The 16,022-nt window shown below is 39.9% G+C and overlaps 1 protein-coding gene across 1 annotated transcript in view; it reads left to right on the top strand.

Moving 5' to 3' along the window:
- The first annotated feature begins 9,013 nt into the window (after positions 1-9,013).
- Positions 9,014-16,022, top strand: part of TMEM200A (transmembrane protein 200A) — a 48,406-nt gene continuing 41,397 nt past the window's right edge. Inside the window, exon 1 of the mRNA XM_027880574.1 lies at positions 9,014-9,574. The gene's annotated coding sequence lies outside the window, so the exon portion shown is untranslated. The remainder of the gene's footprint in view (positions 9,575-16,022) is intronic.

Raw genomic sequence — 16,022 nt, forward strand, 5'->3', positions numbered from 1 at the left:
CATCACAGCTAAGCGGATTTTAGCTGAATTAAACTGGTTACCAGCAAAATTAGTAAAAAATATATTTTAAAATTTATTGCAAATCAGAAGTATTTTTTTTCCCCTAAAGATATGGATTTAAGGTTCCCTAGATGGAAATATTTAGATGCTTCAGATCCCATGGTAAAAAAACTGTAGAGCCAAAATACAGCTGATGAGTAAATGAAAAATGGAAGCTCTCATGTTTCAGTCAGTAGTGTACAGACATGTTATTTAATAGCTCTCCTGAGAACAGGAGTGCTGTGACAATTGGAAACTGTAAAGGAAATTTATCTTTAAAAAAAAAAAAAAGTAAATATTCATGCTAGTATGTAACTGAGAGACCAAAGTTAACATCATTGCCCTGTCATCTACATGATGGCTTTCATTAACAGATTAAATGGAAGTAGGTACTAGGCAGTACCTTCCTCTGGCATCCTGGGCAGAGGATTATATTATATTCAGATTAAAGCCAATGATAATTTGAGTGCAGGTGGGTACATAACAAACTGTCTGGTTATGTGTAAATAACTGTAACAGAACTGCTCTCCTGAGGAAGACATTATCCACCTTTGGTCAAAATGTGAAGGAAATAGATATTTTCAGAAGAGACAGTAAAATAAACAAACAGACAATGACAAAGTTCCTTGTGCTTCATTTCAGCATAAAGAATGAATTGTTATTCTGGAAAACTTCATCAACAGAGGCTCCAGCCAGCCTGCTATGTGCTCATCTGCAGATGTGCTGAAACAATTAGCAATATGCTCAGGTAGTTAAGTACAGCATTTTGTTCCAGAGCGTCTCCTTTAATTTAAGTATGTTTGGGAAAATTGCTTAAAAATATCTTTAAAAGATAGTTCTTCTGATGCATTTTCCCCCTGTAATCAGGTTAATATGTTTTGACATGATCCCTTTCCATCTTTTGCACTTCAGTGAAGGTGTCAATACTCCTCTGAAGAGAATTGCTCTGTACTCAGAATTTTGCTACAATAAATCCTGGGAGACATATGGAAATAATGAGTAACAGTTTCCTCTTTATCAAGCTTCTGTATTAATTACCATTTAAGCAAGTCTAATTTTCACAAATAACTATTCAGTTATAACTCATTCATAAATGAGATTTGAGACAATACTGTGATAAGACACGCTGAATGGTATATTGATATGATTGTCCTAGAATAATTAATAATGGAAATTTCAAAACACTAATGAATGGCTTCACTGTTATTTTTCTTGCCCTCTTAAGCATTTTATGTTGCTAATTTACTGGAAACAGGCAACAGATTACATGTTCATATCTAAATCATCCCTTACAGGCATTTATAATTCTTTAAGCAGAACAGAGAACATTAAACACATAAATAACTTCCTTCAGTGGTATCTTTGTACAGAGGTTTTCCCTATTCCTCAATTTTCCATTTGATGTTTTAGCACAGTAGTTGCTTCCACAGTTTCTTCTGAGACAGTCTCCTGATACAAACCATGCTGAGAATCTGCTACATTCTGGTTTACTGGTTCAGAAATGAAAGTGCTGTCTACAGGCTTCTCACTCATGACTACAAAAATGATAGACAGTGGAAAGCAGTTTTAAACTGGGCTAAAAATGTCAAGAATTTATTTCCTTTTTTTTTTTCTTGCCTAGGACATATCTTTCAGTTTGATTTGCTTTAGTATACAATCCTCTAAAAGTAATGTACCTTCCAGCATGTCTTACTTGATTCTTGTGGGAAAACTTAAATCCCTAAGCATTGCAATATTTCTGAGGAAGAAGGGAAACCTGCATTTTTTAGAGCAATAATTAAAATATTTTTATATGTATGTATGCATGCATACGTATGTATTAAAAATCCACTATTTAGAAGTACAAGTTCCATACTAGGAAAAAAACCTCAAACTGTTTTCTAAGGAGATGGGAAAAAAACATAACTTATTGCAACATATTATCATGCATGTGTTGATGGGCCATACGAGTGCAGAAACATCTCTCATGCAGACCCAAATGAACTAGGCATGAACATGCCTTGAAGAACATACTTCTTTCCTTCAGGGCTTAGAATATTTCTCCGCTGCTTCATGTCACTTCCTGAGGGGGATGAGCAGAATATCTGAAGATCTCACTGCTGAGATAAACTAAAGTCTGAAAATTACAAATTGGTAATTTTTATCTAATATTTTAGTAGACCTCTAATGATAACTAAGACTCCAACCTTATTATTTTTATAGCACAAAGACCCAAAAGTCACGACTGAGTCAGTCTAGCAAGACACTGAGAACACTGTCCAAGAGCATGCATTTTTCAGTTGTTTAAACATGTTTATTCATGTTTAAAGTTAAGATGTCTTGAAATGTTTACATTTATTTAAGCAATTTATTACATATATATGGCTTTTTTTCTAGCTATCCTCTCAACAGAGGAATAATTGGTAATTCCCTTAATGATGCATTTTGATATGGATACACATTTTCAAACGAGAGTCATCAATTCATTCTTCCTAGTGCTTCATAGCTTTTTCCCCCACAATGATACTCAGAAAAATTCGAGATGGCATGAAAGGCATGAAGATTGAACTCACTATCACCACAACTGAAATGATCACAGGTAATTACTACATGACATAAAATACTTCAGTGACATAATTCAAAATTCTGAGGCAATTATATTTTCTCCATTATTTAGATTTTCATTCAGAAGAGCAATACTTTCCTCAAAGATGGTCCTGCTTCACTTGCTTCCGATTTCCTGTAAGTCCCCTGTGGAATTTTATCTGGAGACAGTATGCCTGCTGCTCACGACGGCACTTGCATGGGGAGCTTGTTATGAAACTAGTAAGTTAAGTTGCACAGTAAGTTGCTTTTTGTTATCTTCCCAGACATATATGATGAAAAGATAGCAATTCTGTAAGCCATCTTATCTGTTGCTGGCACTACTGCTGGCATCTAAAATGCAGAGACAAATCCTTATGCAAACAAGCAAATACTCTACCTCTGGTTCCAGGATCCCACCTATCTGCCTTGAAACACCCCAAACAAAAAGAGCTGTAGTTTTGATTCATGATGCAGTATCAGGAAACATTACATCCAGAGAAGAGAAACCATCTGCAAACAATTCAGTAATCCGAGAAAAGATATATTTTCTGCGTATTTGTTCATTAAAAAAAAATTATTCCACTACCACTTTATTTGAGGGCTTCTGCTATAATGGATGTAAAACCTACATACTACTTTACATCTTCCTTTCAGGATGGTGCTGCTATTTAAAGAAAGCATCTCAAGAAAGTCTCCCAGACATAGGCCAAAGCTCTTAAACTGCATTGACTTTAGTAATAAACTGAAGAGAAAGAAACATCTTTTGGGAATTTTTTTTCCCCACACTCTCCTATGTACTAAACAAAAGTTCCAGTTCATAGGTATTTAACTTCTTTTATTCAGTGTATTGTTCAATCTCTTCAATTACATGTGCATAATAAATAACGGTTCAATTTCTTTGTTTTTTATTAGATACTAATGTAATACATTCTAACATATCCATATTATTCCTAATATATAACACATTCTTTAGATGATCATTTCATATAACGGCAAAATAAATTATTACGCCAGTGGAACACATTTAAGAAAACTTGATTTCTTAAACCATTTCAAGACAGATTAAAACCTACTCAAGTCAAATACTCGTTTCATACCTTGGTTGTAAATAATAGATATTGCAGCAAATTTTTTATTACATCGAAAAAGCCATATATGCTCTCAATGCTGGCAGAGAGAAAAAGTTGACTTTCTATTTATGGAAACTACCATATTTTAATATATACATTTAATATAATTTAATATATATATTTAATATATATATTTTAATATATATACATTTTCACCATACTTGGTGAGCTCAGTGTCTATTCCTTTTTAAAAAGTTAAACTGTAGGAAAGTATGAAAGGAAGTTAAATCAGCATTTTAAGTATTGTTGACAGCTCACAAATCATTTGGAAGCAGATATTTCTATTTGTATTCTCACTAGTTTCAGAAACTGTTGGAGGTAAAGCTCAAGCCAATAAATGGTAAATTACATCGTATTCCATGCTGTGTAACTATTGTTAAGATAAACAGTGACACATGCCAAGGTTCTTTTGTATGATTCTGACATTTTCTTGGCCCTGTATTCTCTTGGTTTTCATTGCTGTTACCAAATATTTGCACCATAATTCTGCTAAACAGGATCTCACTGATTTCTTTCAGTGACTTACAGCTGCAAAGCAGAGAGATGCTATCTGCCATGAAGAGCCTCCAGCTGAGTAAAATCAGTGTGTAACAGATAAGCACCACGAAGTGAATGGTCAGCTTGAGAATCAGTGGCTTTGACACTGCAGCAGCCTAGTCATTTTTCAAGATTTTTCTAGGCAATATAAAAATGAATTTCACAATGGTGTTAGAAAGACATCAGTGAAGTAGCTCTGCTCATATTTATGTGGAATTCCTGAAAAAAAAAGAGAATTAATTACCTATTAAACATCTTGTCTTGGTCATAGACACTAGTGTAAGAAGGTAGGAGATAACTTGTTGGTATAGCATGGGATAAGAAAAAGAGGTAAAGACACCTTTTCTAAACCTCTGATGGTGAGGAAACATGCCTTTTGTTTGAAGAAAGACAGTAGGAGGCAGTGATAGAGTAAGCAGTTAAAACAACAGTCTTTGTGGCATCATTCCTCTCTTCTAATAATACTTCCACTGTCTCAGTTAGAGGGAAAATACAGCAAAGCATATAAGGCAATTTTGTGTGCTCTAGAATTACATGACAGAAATACTTACACCATTAACACTATTTCTCACTGGAAAACATTGGAATTTTTCAGATTGTTTATGACTGAATTTTGGTTACTAGCTTGTACCTCTTGATTACATATAACAGGCTTGTAATTTAATACTAAGACACTGCTTAGATCTTTGATTGCCTAAGCATTTTCTCGTGTACAGATTAAAGATCTCAGATTTTGCAGGCAGAAACCAGTCATTAAGGCAGCGATCTAGACATATTTTTCAGTTATGTGTTTATTATTTATTGACTAACCAAGGAACTTGATACCCTTATTCACTGCTTATAGATTCTCACCAATTACACTGTAAAAAAAATTCAACATGAACAAATCAGTATGAACAAATGACAGATTGAAGACTTATTTTTCTGTCTTAAACAGTTATTTCTGATTAAAGGATAACAAATATAGGCTAAGTTTTTTTGTTTACTATAATGTGAGAAATAAGTTATGTAAGATAACAGATTCACAGTACAATTCACAGCAAGTCTTAGCAAAAAACCCAAACTTTTAGTGTAATTTATTCTCACTGTAATGGTTCAGACTTTACTACAGCTTTTCATCTCTAATGGTGATTCTTTCAACCTTCAATTTCATTTGTGTTCCAAATTCAGGATATTTCACATTTACCTCATTATCACATAGGGTAGTTAAGCATCACAAATTTTATCCAAAGTTGAGTAGAAACGAGCCTGGATCTTAGAAAAAGATTCCGTCCAAGGACGAGAACTAAAAGAATGCCAGCTTTCTCTTTAATTGGATTAAAATTAAGAAGATACACCTAAAGATACACCCACTGCCTTGCTTATTACAGCAAATAAATGACTTTTCATACTATGAACTGAAAGTTGTAGGTTGAAAGGGAAACTAGTATAATACTGCTAACATCCCAAATTTCAAAGCGAAGTATTCCATGCCTTTAAGGAATGGAAGAGTCTCACTCATGAGGCTAAACTACTGATTCTTGCTATAACCTCAGAAGCATCCACTTTTATAATTAATGCATTAAAACGTGTGGGTTTTTTGAGCATCAGCAGTATCAGTGCTGACATTTAAAGCCTGAAATACTGATTTTGACATTGTTTAACACTCCAGAGATGTACAGATGACACATCTGAAGAGCCTCAGAGCCTTATTCTCTTCTTTCTTTTCTTCTGGAGATCGGGAACAAATTCCTTAAATCAATGGTCTTAAGGTCAGTATAAAACTGTTTGAAGTAGGAAAAAGAGCAGATACCTCTCTCTAAAAATGCATCCATTGAGTTTTAGAAGACTCCAGGCAACACAGGTAAGTAGCAAAGCTAAATGCCATCTAGTTACAAGACATGTCTCCTCCACTGTCGCTAGGATAGGCAGCTCTTCTACTATAATCCACAGCAATCTCCAACAAAAAGTGTTGCCCACAATAATTTAATTATCATATTTTTCTACATATAGCTTATGGACCACGTGTAAAAACAACAATTCTGTGGTTCAGTGTCAGTGTGGGTTTTGCACATACAACAAATGCAAGAGGAAGTCTATCCTAGAGATACTTCTTGCCTAGTAACACTACTGAAATTAGTCCTCCAACCTATTCACTCTGTCCCCAAAACCATGCTGGTTCTTACTGTCACCTGCCCAGTTTTTTCGGGGGAGGGATGTTTGAGAGCATAAATGATCTGAGGATTTATGAGGATGGGTTTTTTTCCTAGCAGCTACTATGTGGTTATGGCTGGGATTTGTGCTGGAAATAGTGTTGATAATTCAGCAATGTTTTAGTTACTGCTAAGCAGGACTTGCACAAGAATCAAGGTCTTTTCTGCTTCTCCCTCCAATCCACCAGTGAGGAGGCTGGGAGTATACAAGGAGCTTGGAGTGGACACAGCCAGGACAGCTGACCCCAACTGACCACAGGGGCATTCCATACCATATGGTATTATCCTCAACATATAGAACCGAGAGAAGGAAGTGAGGTATGTTTGGAGTGATGGCATTTGTCTTTCCAAGTCACAGTTAGGCATGATGGAGCCCTTCTTTCTTGGAGATACCTAAACACCTGCTTGCCCATGGAAAGGGGTGAATGAATTCCCTGTTTTGCTTTGCTTGAGTATGTGGCTTTTCCTTTACCTGTTAAACGGTTTTCATCTCAACTCATGACTTTTCTCACTTTTACTCTTCAGATTCTCTCCAACATCTCAGAGGGGAAGAGTAAGCGAATGGCTGTGTGGTGTTTAGTTAAGAGCTGGTGTTAAATCATGACAAGAAGAAAGGTATGGTGATATTCTACCTACTCAACTGTTGGAGAGGAAACAGAGTTCACTAGCAAGAACTGAACAAATAATTTTCCTTGTAAGATTTACAAGCCCCAGCCTTTCCAGAGACAGTACAAGAGCGGCAGTGAAACCAGCGCTGGTTCATGTCACACCCCTAGTCCACATTTCATCATCTACTACAGGACTGGTAAGTGAAGTTTCCATATCTCTTCCACAGCAACACTTTCCATAAATTCTTAAGAAAATTTCGGATTTTCTACTTGTAGAGACATTGCATCTGCTTGGGATTTGGTGGGCATATATAATCCTTTCATCCATTGCCTCTGTGATACACAGCTGCATCTCACAGATTTTGACAATTTTGAAATACACACCTGTCTGCAGACCTGTCCTCTCACTAGTTGACATGAAATACATATTACATCATACACAAACCAAATTACAGATCCAGTAATACCTGAATGAACAGTCAGAAATCTGTCACTTGAAAGTGATTCTTCATTCCTTGAAGCAAAACAAGCTGAACAGCTGGACATGCAATGTTTCAAACTTCTGAGGAATGTTACCTTTCTCTTTGTTAGTCCAGAATTGCTAGCATGTGGTCTCCTTGTTAGAATAAGATGATAATGGAGGATGTATTTAATGCAGAAGCCACTGGAGACATCAGGAGTATAATCATTATAAAGTATACACTGAGAACTGACAAAACACTGTAGAACCATCAAGAAACTGTATCTACTTAGGATTTGAAGTACTATTGCTGGATGGATGGTAGCTCCTCCCTGTCTTGAGGAAAGCACTTTCCAAGAAAAATTTAGATACGTTTATACGAAGTTCAGTATCTTTCTTTTTTGGGGGAGATGCATTAGGTAGAATTATAGTGAGATAAAATGCAATGGCAACACTTAAGTACAATCCATTTTAAAAAATGAAATAAAACCTGCTACCAATGCAAACCAAGTGCAGGATTGCTTTTATTTCTCCCCAAAAAGATGCTTGATTTAAAAATGTGGAGAGTTCCCATGCAGGCGGGAGTCATCCCCTCTCCCAAGCCCATCTGCTGGATTACCCCGTTTGACTGGAAGGTGCAAGCACCACACAGCTGAACTTTGTCGTCCCTAGCTGGACATGATGGGTGGGCATGCGGCCGCAAAAACAAACAAACAAACAAACAAACAAACCAAACCAAACCACAAAAAAAAATGAAAAGCTGAATCATAAAATGTAATTGCATCTGAGGTAAAAACCCCACATTACGGTGAATCAGTCCGCGCTCCCGCAGTTCCCGTCCGGCTCTCACAGGGCAACAGGGAAGGTGGGCACTTGGCCCCATATACCGGGGTCCCCGCCGCGTCCGCGACACCGTCACCGGCACATCCGTGACCGACACACCCGCATCCCCTCCCGCACCACCTCCCGGCCGCCCCCGCCGGTGACTCCTCCCTCACGGCCGCGGTCTGTCAGCCCGCCGGGATGGAACCGGCTGCCCTACAAACCCACCGTTCCGGCGGGGCTGGGATAGAGCGGCGTGGGGAAAGGAGGCTCTCAAGCCGGCTGGTCCCGGCGGGGGCGGGGCGCAGCTCCCGGCGGCTCCCCGCGCTCTCCCCGGGGGAGCGGGAAACTTCCCTGGCAGGCGGGAGGTAGAGAAAGAGCCGCGTCCCCGCCCTGGGGTTCAGCCTGCCCCTTTCCCCATCCGCCGTCCCGTCCGCTGTCTGCTGCCAGACGTGCCCAGCGCCCGCCGGGCTCGTCCCGGCCGCCCCGAATCGCCCCGACTGGCGAGGGGGCTACCCCGGCTCTGCCCGCCTCCGCCGCGTCCCGTGGGGAGCAGCGGGAAACGGAACGGGGGGGTGTCGTTTCCATGGAGATGAGGCCGCAGCTGAGAGGTTGCGGAGTGAAACTTTGCCGCGGGCGGGCGGCGGGGACCGAGCCCCGGCCGCGCTGAGCGGAGCGGTCCGGCCGGCGGAGCGGCTGCGGGAGCGGGCTCCGTCCCGCCACTCTCCCCCGCGGCGGCGGCGCCGGGGACGAGCGGCTCCCGGGCACCTCGCTAAGGAGCCGGGAAACTTTTGCGCCGCGGAGCCGCTGCCCGCCCACGCCCCCCTGGGCGGCTGCCTGGCGGCCGTTCCCCCCCGCAGCTCCCGCGGAGCGCTGCTATGGCACCCGCCCGTCGCCGCGGGGCGAGCAGGGGGTGGCCGCCTCCGGCTGGTCGTGCGGTGGCGGCGGCGGCGGCGGGGGGGCGCGCAGCCCCCGATCGGCGGGCGTCCTCCTCCGGCCGGCAGTGACCGCCCCAGCCCCGCTCCCTTGCCTGCTCGCCATGCCTGCCCCACCCCGCCTTGCGCTGAGCACGGTGCCGGGGAAGGGCGAGGGGAGCCGCCGCCCTGTCACTCCCTGAGCCAGCCGTCGCCTCGCCGGAGGAGCCCCGTGTGCGACGGGCGCGGCGCAGCCCCGCAGGTCGCTGCGCCAGGAGGGCTGCGGGCACCGCGCACCTCCCCATAGGTAAGCGGCGGGGCGGGAGGGGTGCGTGTGGCGGGACTTTACCCTTCGCCCCCAAACTTCAACCCGCCCGCAGCCGTCACCCCTCCTCGGGGGCGGAGGGGCCGCGCCGTGCCCGATCCTGCCGGGGGGACCGGGAGACGCGCCTTGCCCTCGGCAGCCAGGGGCAGGGAGAGAGCGGGTACGGGTGGGTGGGTTTTTCCGTGCCGGGAATGGACTTTCTGCCTCCCGAGCGGAGCGGGCTGGCGTGCCGGCGGCTGCCGCGCTCCGCGCAGCTGCTACACACCCTCTTTTGTCTGCACTCGGTTCCGGAATACTTTAGGTGCTGCCACCGCCTGCCCCGCCGGTCGGAGCCCGGTCCGACCCCGCCGAGGGGCTGCCCCCGGGCTTCTCCCCCCGCGCTGCTCCTGCACTGGCGATAGTTGCCCCTTTGCCTTTATTTTCACCCGAGTTGGGCTTTCTTTAACCTTTGTTTGCTGGGAAAATGGTGGTGTGCTGGTTATCTGGAAGGATGAGAGACAGATGGGGACGACAGAGGGGGTTGCCCTATTCCCTTGCGTGCGAACATAACTCACTGCTAAATAAATCGCTCACCGGCTAGACATAAGCTTACTAGTGAGACAGACTTTGAAACAAAAGTACTGCAAACAGCTCGGGTGCATGACAGATATTCTTTATATCCTATTAACATAACCATTGTTAGTGTTTGCGCTTGAATTCAATACGTGTGCAGCTGTTCTGCAGATCTGGAATTGCAGTAGCTGTATTACTTGACAGTCTTTATAGTCTTATTGAATGCAGTGGTTATGAAAAATAAAACGGGTTTTACTGTTCAAAGGCAAAAGTATCCAGACAAAAGTATTCCTTTAATGTAACATGAACTACAAAATAACCTGTAGCGATGTAGCGGATTTGCAGTTCATAATGCTTTTAGGACATGAGGACTATATTGTTTATAAAATTCTGTCAGCAAAGATTTTCTTTTCTGGCTTATCCTGATGCTAGATCAATACACTAGCAACTATTCTGTTATTTTTCTTAAAGTGCTTTTCTTTGGTACTTCCAATCCCTGTGATGGAAACCAAGTGTCCAGATAGAAAGAAACAGTGCATTTTCTTTGTTTTAGTTTTTTTGGTGTTGCTTTGTATAAAGTATGTGGGGGGGGGGGGGAAACCCAACATTTAAACCAGAAAATTGTATTTCTGTTGAACGTAACTTAAATTCCTTGATAATGAAGCCAAAGGATCTTTCAAGTTTGGAACAATTTAATGTACTTCTTCTGTTGCCAGGAAATGTACTTCTAGCTAAATACTTGTTAGAAGATAATGGTAAGATAACTTTTAGTAATTCAAAACATGAGTTACAATTAGATTTTTGTCCTGAGAACAGAAAAACACCCTTATGGAAAAAGATGTGTGGTACTTAAATAGTAATTAGGAAAATAAAAGCATGTATAATTAATATTTTGTTGGCATAGAAACATGTTTTATTTGTTGCTCCTTTGATGGCTTGCAACAATGATCCAAATGAAAGTTGGAAAAGGACTACTGATGGAAGAGTTCAATATACTAGAATTATTTTATTCTATGTACAGAAATGGTTTTGCTCAATACAATCTTGCTGGAATTGGAACAGAGCCCTTCATTTTTATTGAAGCTCTGCAATCAGATTATAAAAGGTGGGCTGTTTAATTCTGTGAAGTATGGGCTAAGCAAGCTCTGCTCTGACAAAGACTGAAATGTATGCTTCCTCTTAAGCAGGTAAGTAGTTGCAACTTCCATCCCTAATGATCAGCTATGGTGCAAGTTCATTGCACATGGCAGTAGATCCTGGTAACTTCAGTGAAATTGTTCCCTGCCCTAACTGCACTGCTGAACCTTTCCTGGACCAAGCCGTCTTTCAGTGTGCTCTGCTTCCACTTCCTTGAATGCTGGGCATACAAAAAAAGAAAAAAACACCTGTGCTGTGCACAGGTGCTCACCTCAGCCATGTCTCATGGCTTGTATATTCTCTCCTGACTCATACCTCTCAGAAGGGGAAAATGAAAAGTGAAAATTTGCTAAGGAGTTAAGTACATCAAGGGAACAGCAGAAGGAGACTGCAACTTCTTGTGCTTTGTTCAGTATATTTTAGGAGCCAGAAATCTGAAATGCTGCAAATTAGTAAAGCTTCCATTAAAATTACTGAAAGCAAAGTTTTGATATAAAAAAATATGAAATGTAAAGGTTGTTGTCATGATAGGGGTTTTTTTTGATTATTTTTTTTTCTTTTTTGTTAAACAGAAGGATCCTGTTGATCTTGTCTGTGATAGTGGTAGAGAATGTATCAGAAAAGGAACTTTGTGTCCTAGCTAGTGATGATGCCTCCATTTGATTTGGTGCCATTATGCTTTATAAACAGATCAGTTTCTTTTAATCTGTTTGACCTCATGATACTGGAATGAAGGGGCAATGGCAAATAATTTTCTAGTGTGCAACATTACAGAGTAAAAGTATGATTAACTTGTGAAAACATAGGTGTCTTGTGCCAGTTTGAACACGTTAAGGTGTTCCAGACCTCTGTATGAGGCTGGCAAACAGAATCGAAGTAGAACACTTCTGGAAAGGCACCTGAAGACCAGATGGGATATCCTACTAGATAATGTTTGCACTACAGTTCTGCTTAAGAGCCTTTAAGAAGACTTCATTCTATTCTCTGAAACCTTCTTCTTAAGAATTCTGATGCTGCAGTATGATGAATGTGGGAAGAAATCCCTTACTATCAGGACTTAGGGAGGTCCATTCTCAATGCCCACTTATCAGCTGAATCTCTGTATTACTTCCTGTGCTGCTAACTGGTGATTGTCTTTGAGTAACCCAAAGATACTAATGAGTAGTTTAAAAGTTAAAAATCTTCTTAGAGAAGTTTATATATTTTAAAACAGAGTTGTGTACACTCTCCGAATCCACTAGAAGTAAATGGAAATTGCAGAGAGTGCTTTGGTTTTAGTTGGTGCTTTAGTTTTACTATAAAAATACTGTAAGGAAAACGTTTCTGTTTTAATTCTTTGCTGGATAACATATATAACCTAATTAGCCAGAGTTTGTGTGGGTTAAGTAGACTGTTGATTGCATGGAAAGGTGAAATGCTGGCAACATTAGTGAATTAAACTACTAGATAGGTGTTTTACACAGCTGTTATTCTTTCCACTAATTTTATTAGCTTCTGATTGTCCACCATTTGTGGAGTGCATTAGAATAAGCACTGTTTTCAACATCCATGCTGGGGCTTCAGTCTAACTGTAGAGCAAGATGTTGTTACTCTCTTCCATCATTAACCATTTCCACATAAGATAATTCACTATCAGGTGTATATATGTAACTTTTTCAGATAGGTGAATCTAGCGAGAAGTGTCTTAAGTGACCTGATCACAGAACTTAGTACTGAAATACTCACGTTATACCTGGTGTCTTAGTATAAATTAAATTACATTTTCCTTCCCAAACTTTCTTAAGGTTCAGTGATTTTAAACTTCATAATTTTGCCTGGATGCCTTTTCTTAAAAATCCAGATTTTCTCCTTTTTGCACAGCTAGCCAAATGAGATGGGTAACCTGTAGTACAGAGCTACTTGAAGCCTTTTATCTGCAGCAGTAGCAGAACCTGTTTGTATCACTCAGTTTTTATTACAAAGAGCACTTGATGTTTTTTGAAATTAGTTCTATGTCCAGAAGACCTGATAAAGAAGGATGTTTTTCTTCAGCCATTTCCTCTGTACATCTCTGTTTCTAACTGGGGAAAGTTGTTCTTTTTTTCTCCGTGTTTTAGTACCTAAAAATGTGTGACAGGGAGGTGCAGGGCTGCCTAATCAAAACTGGGCATCTGAGAAGCATTGCAAATGAGATGTAATGATGTAGCAGAGATTTTCAGGAAAAACAGACTTGTAGAAAATAAAGCAATATGCTACCTTTTGTGTATAAAGGCTCTGAAAAGTCTTATGAGAACTGTAAATAGTTGTCACTCTACTCTTTTGTGCATATTTATATCAACATCTTGTTAATGTTTATATACCACTGGAATTTTAGTCAATTGTTCCTTTTGTTGGAAATGTGACCATTTTCCTCCAATTAAAATAAGCAGAAACAAAGGAGATGTTCCTCTACATTGTCTTTTAATTTTTCATCACTAAGCTCAATGATGAAACTCTTAACTGAATCAGAGGAGCCAGGATTTTGTCACTTCGGTGACATACACCTTAGATACATACAGATACATTGAGATACAATAGTAAAACAAATTTTAAAAATCAAAAGAGATGTAAAATATAGCATAGGTTACTTTTCATAGAAATTAGTTTAAAGACAACTAGAATGGAAGAGGAAAAATCCCTTTTTGTATGAATTTGTTTTTCCTATTTGCAGTTTCATAAATACAGTTGGGCTGAGCATCTCAGCACTATGGTTTTAAAACCCATCACTAAAAAATTCTAAAATTTTCATCTGTTGAAACTGCTTATTTCTGTATTCACTCTGGCTGTGAGGAAGGACACTGTCACCAAAGAGTTGATCAAGTTGGGCACTAATAGCCTATGAGATCTGACAAGTGGTTAGTGGCATTTAATTCTTTAAGTAGTAGAGGTTTGTGCTTTGGTACCTGTGAATCTGTAGCATTAGCTCGAAGAGGGGGTATGAAATCAAAACAAGGTCTTTAGAGTTTCCCAGCAGTAGTCACACTATTTTTTTCCAATAAAGGGTGGAATTCCAAAAGTAATTTTAATTTTTGTCAGTTTAAACCACCATCAAAGCATATTAAATAGAAGGCTGTTAAAAATGTCATTTATTATATTGAAGTTGGTGTGATAGTGGTAACAGTAATATAATACTTTTTTTACCTTCTCCATCTGAATGTGTCAGAATAAATTGCTCTGCTTATCTGTAATCAGTAGCACGTTGTTGAAGAACGAGTTTGTATCTAATGAATTTTATTACTTTCATTTTGCTATGTATTAAATGAAAAAAAAAAAAAGTGCTATAACTTGTCCAGCCATCTAGTTGCCTGTGTAAAACTGCTGCTCAATACACTGGAGTTTTCTCTCTCCTTTGTGTAATTCAAAGCAACAAAGGCATATTGGAAATATACTAAGGCTTAAAGGAAATATACGAAAAGGTATGTTGTGATTAAAAACCATTCCATTTACTCAATTTTTGTTTGCCATTACTGAAAATCTTCCACTTACGGATTTGTTAGGAGTAGGTGCATGAGAAACTACAGACTAATAGATATAAAGAGTTATTAGGATATTAAACCATCTTCCTGTATACTGGAAAACTCTTAAATCAAGAATTACATTGTATTAGTAGTCCTTGTCTTTCTTTATACAAGTTGACAGGATTGTCAAGGAAGTGTATTCTAGCCTAGCAATCAACTTGATCCCATAACCCTTATTTTTAGATCCCCTCTCTGCACAAGCACGATCTCTTTCTCTTACTCAGATACGAAACTTGGCATATATTGACATTGTAATGAGATGTACAATTAACATATTTCTTCATGATGAGGGATGAAAGCAGCCTCATCTATTGGGGCAGCATTTTACTGCAGTGAACAAGCTTTCCCAAGGAAGTGTTTCTTGGACCACACAGAGTGTACATAACAGCTGCTTTTGTCTTTTGCATGATCTTGTGCTAGACAAACATGGTGTGTAAGGTATGAGGCAGCCTGCTGGACTCAAAAAAAGAGATGCACTGTGGAACTATACTTTCTAGAAATATGGATGTCATGATGGGGTTCTTGCAGGTCAACTGAATAAACTTGATACAGTGTCTGAGACTTGGCAGATGTGTATTTCTTGCTATAAATTATTGTTTATTTAACAGTTGGCTTGTTTCACCTGAGGTATGACTATATTTTTGTAGGAAGAAGTTAAATGACAGATAACAGACAAAAAAAGAACAAGGAAGAAAGCAGAAATGAAGAGAAAGTGGAAAAAAGAGCAAAAGACAAAGGGGAAATATTGATGACAGAAAAAAATGAAGGCAGAAAAAAGATGAAATATAATAAGTTGCATTTCTAAAGATGAATGATGTTCAAGATTCAGTGTTGTAAATGGAAATAAACTGAAATAAGGAAGAGAATAGTAAGACCAAAAAATATGGTGGTATTTCCTTTTTGAAGCATTCACATCCTTTGACTCTGGAAAATGAAGAGATTAATTCTTGTTCCCCCGAGATGCATTTTAAAAGATTTGTCTTCATTGTGTACCAAAGTACAATGCTCTGCACAAATGATGTTAAACACTTCTTACAGAAGGTACACTGTAAGTAGATCAGTTCAAACAGATACAGGAAAGGAAAGCGAGCTATGAAGTACAGTTTGCTTACAGAGATAGAAACTGCATTTTGAAGTATTGAAAGTTAGGTGAACTGTTGTTTCCATTTGCAAACAGACTAATATTCTGAACCCAGAAGTTATCA

Source organism: Empidonax traillii, unplaced genomic scaffold (assembly GCF_003031625.1).
Source record: "Empidonax traillii isolate 1590-97213 ecotype Southwest subspecies unplaced genomic scaffold, ASM303162v1 scaffold72:size2462915, whole genome shotgun sequence".
NCBI lineage: Eukaryota > Metazoa > Chordata > Aves > Passeriformes > Tyrannidae > Empidonax > Empidonax traillii.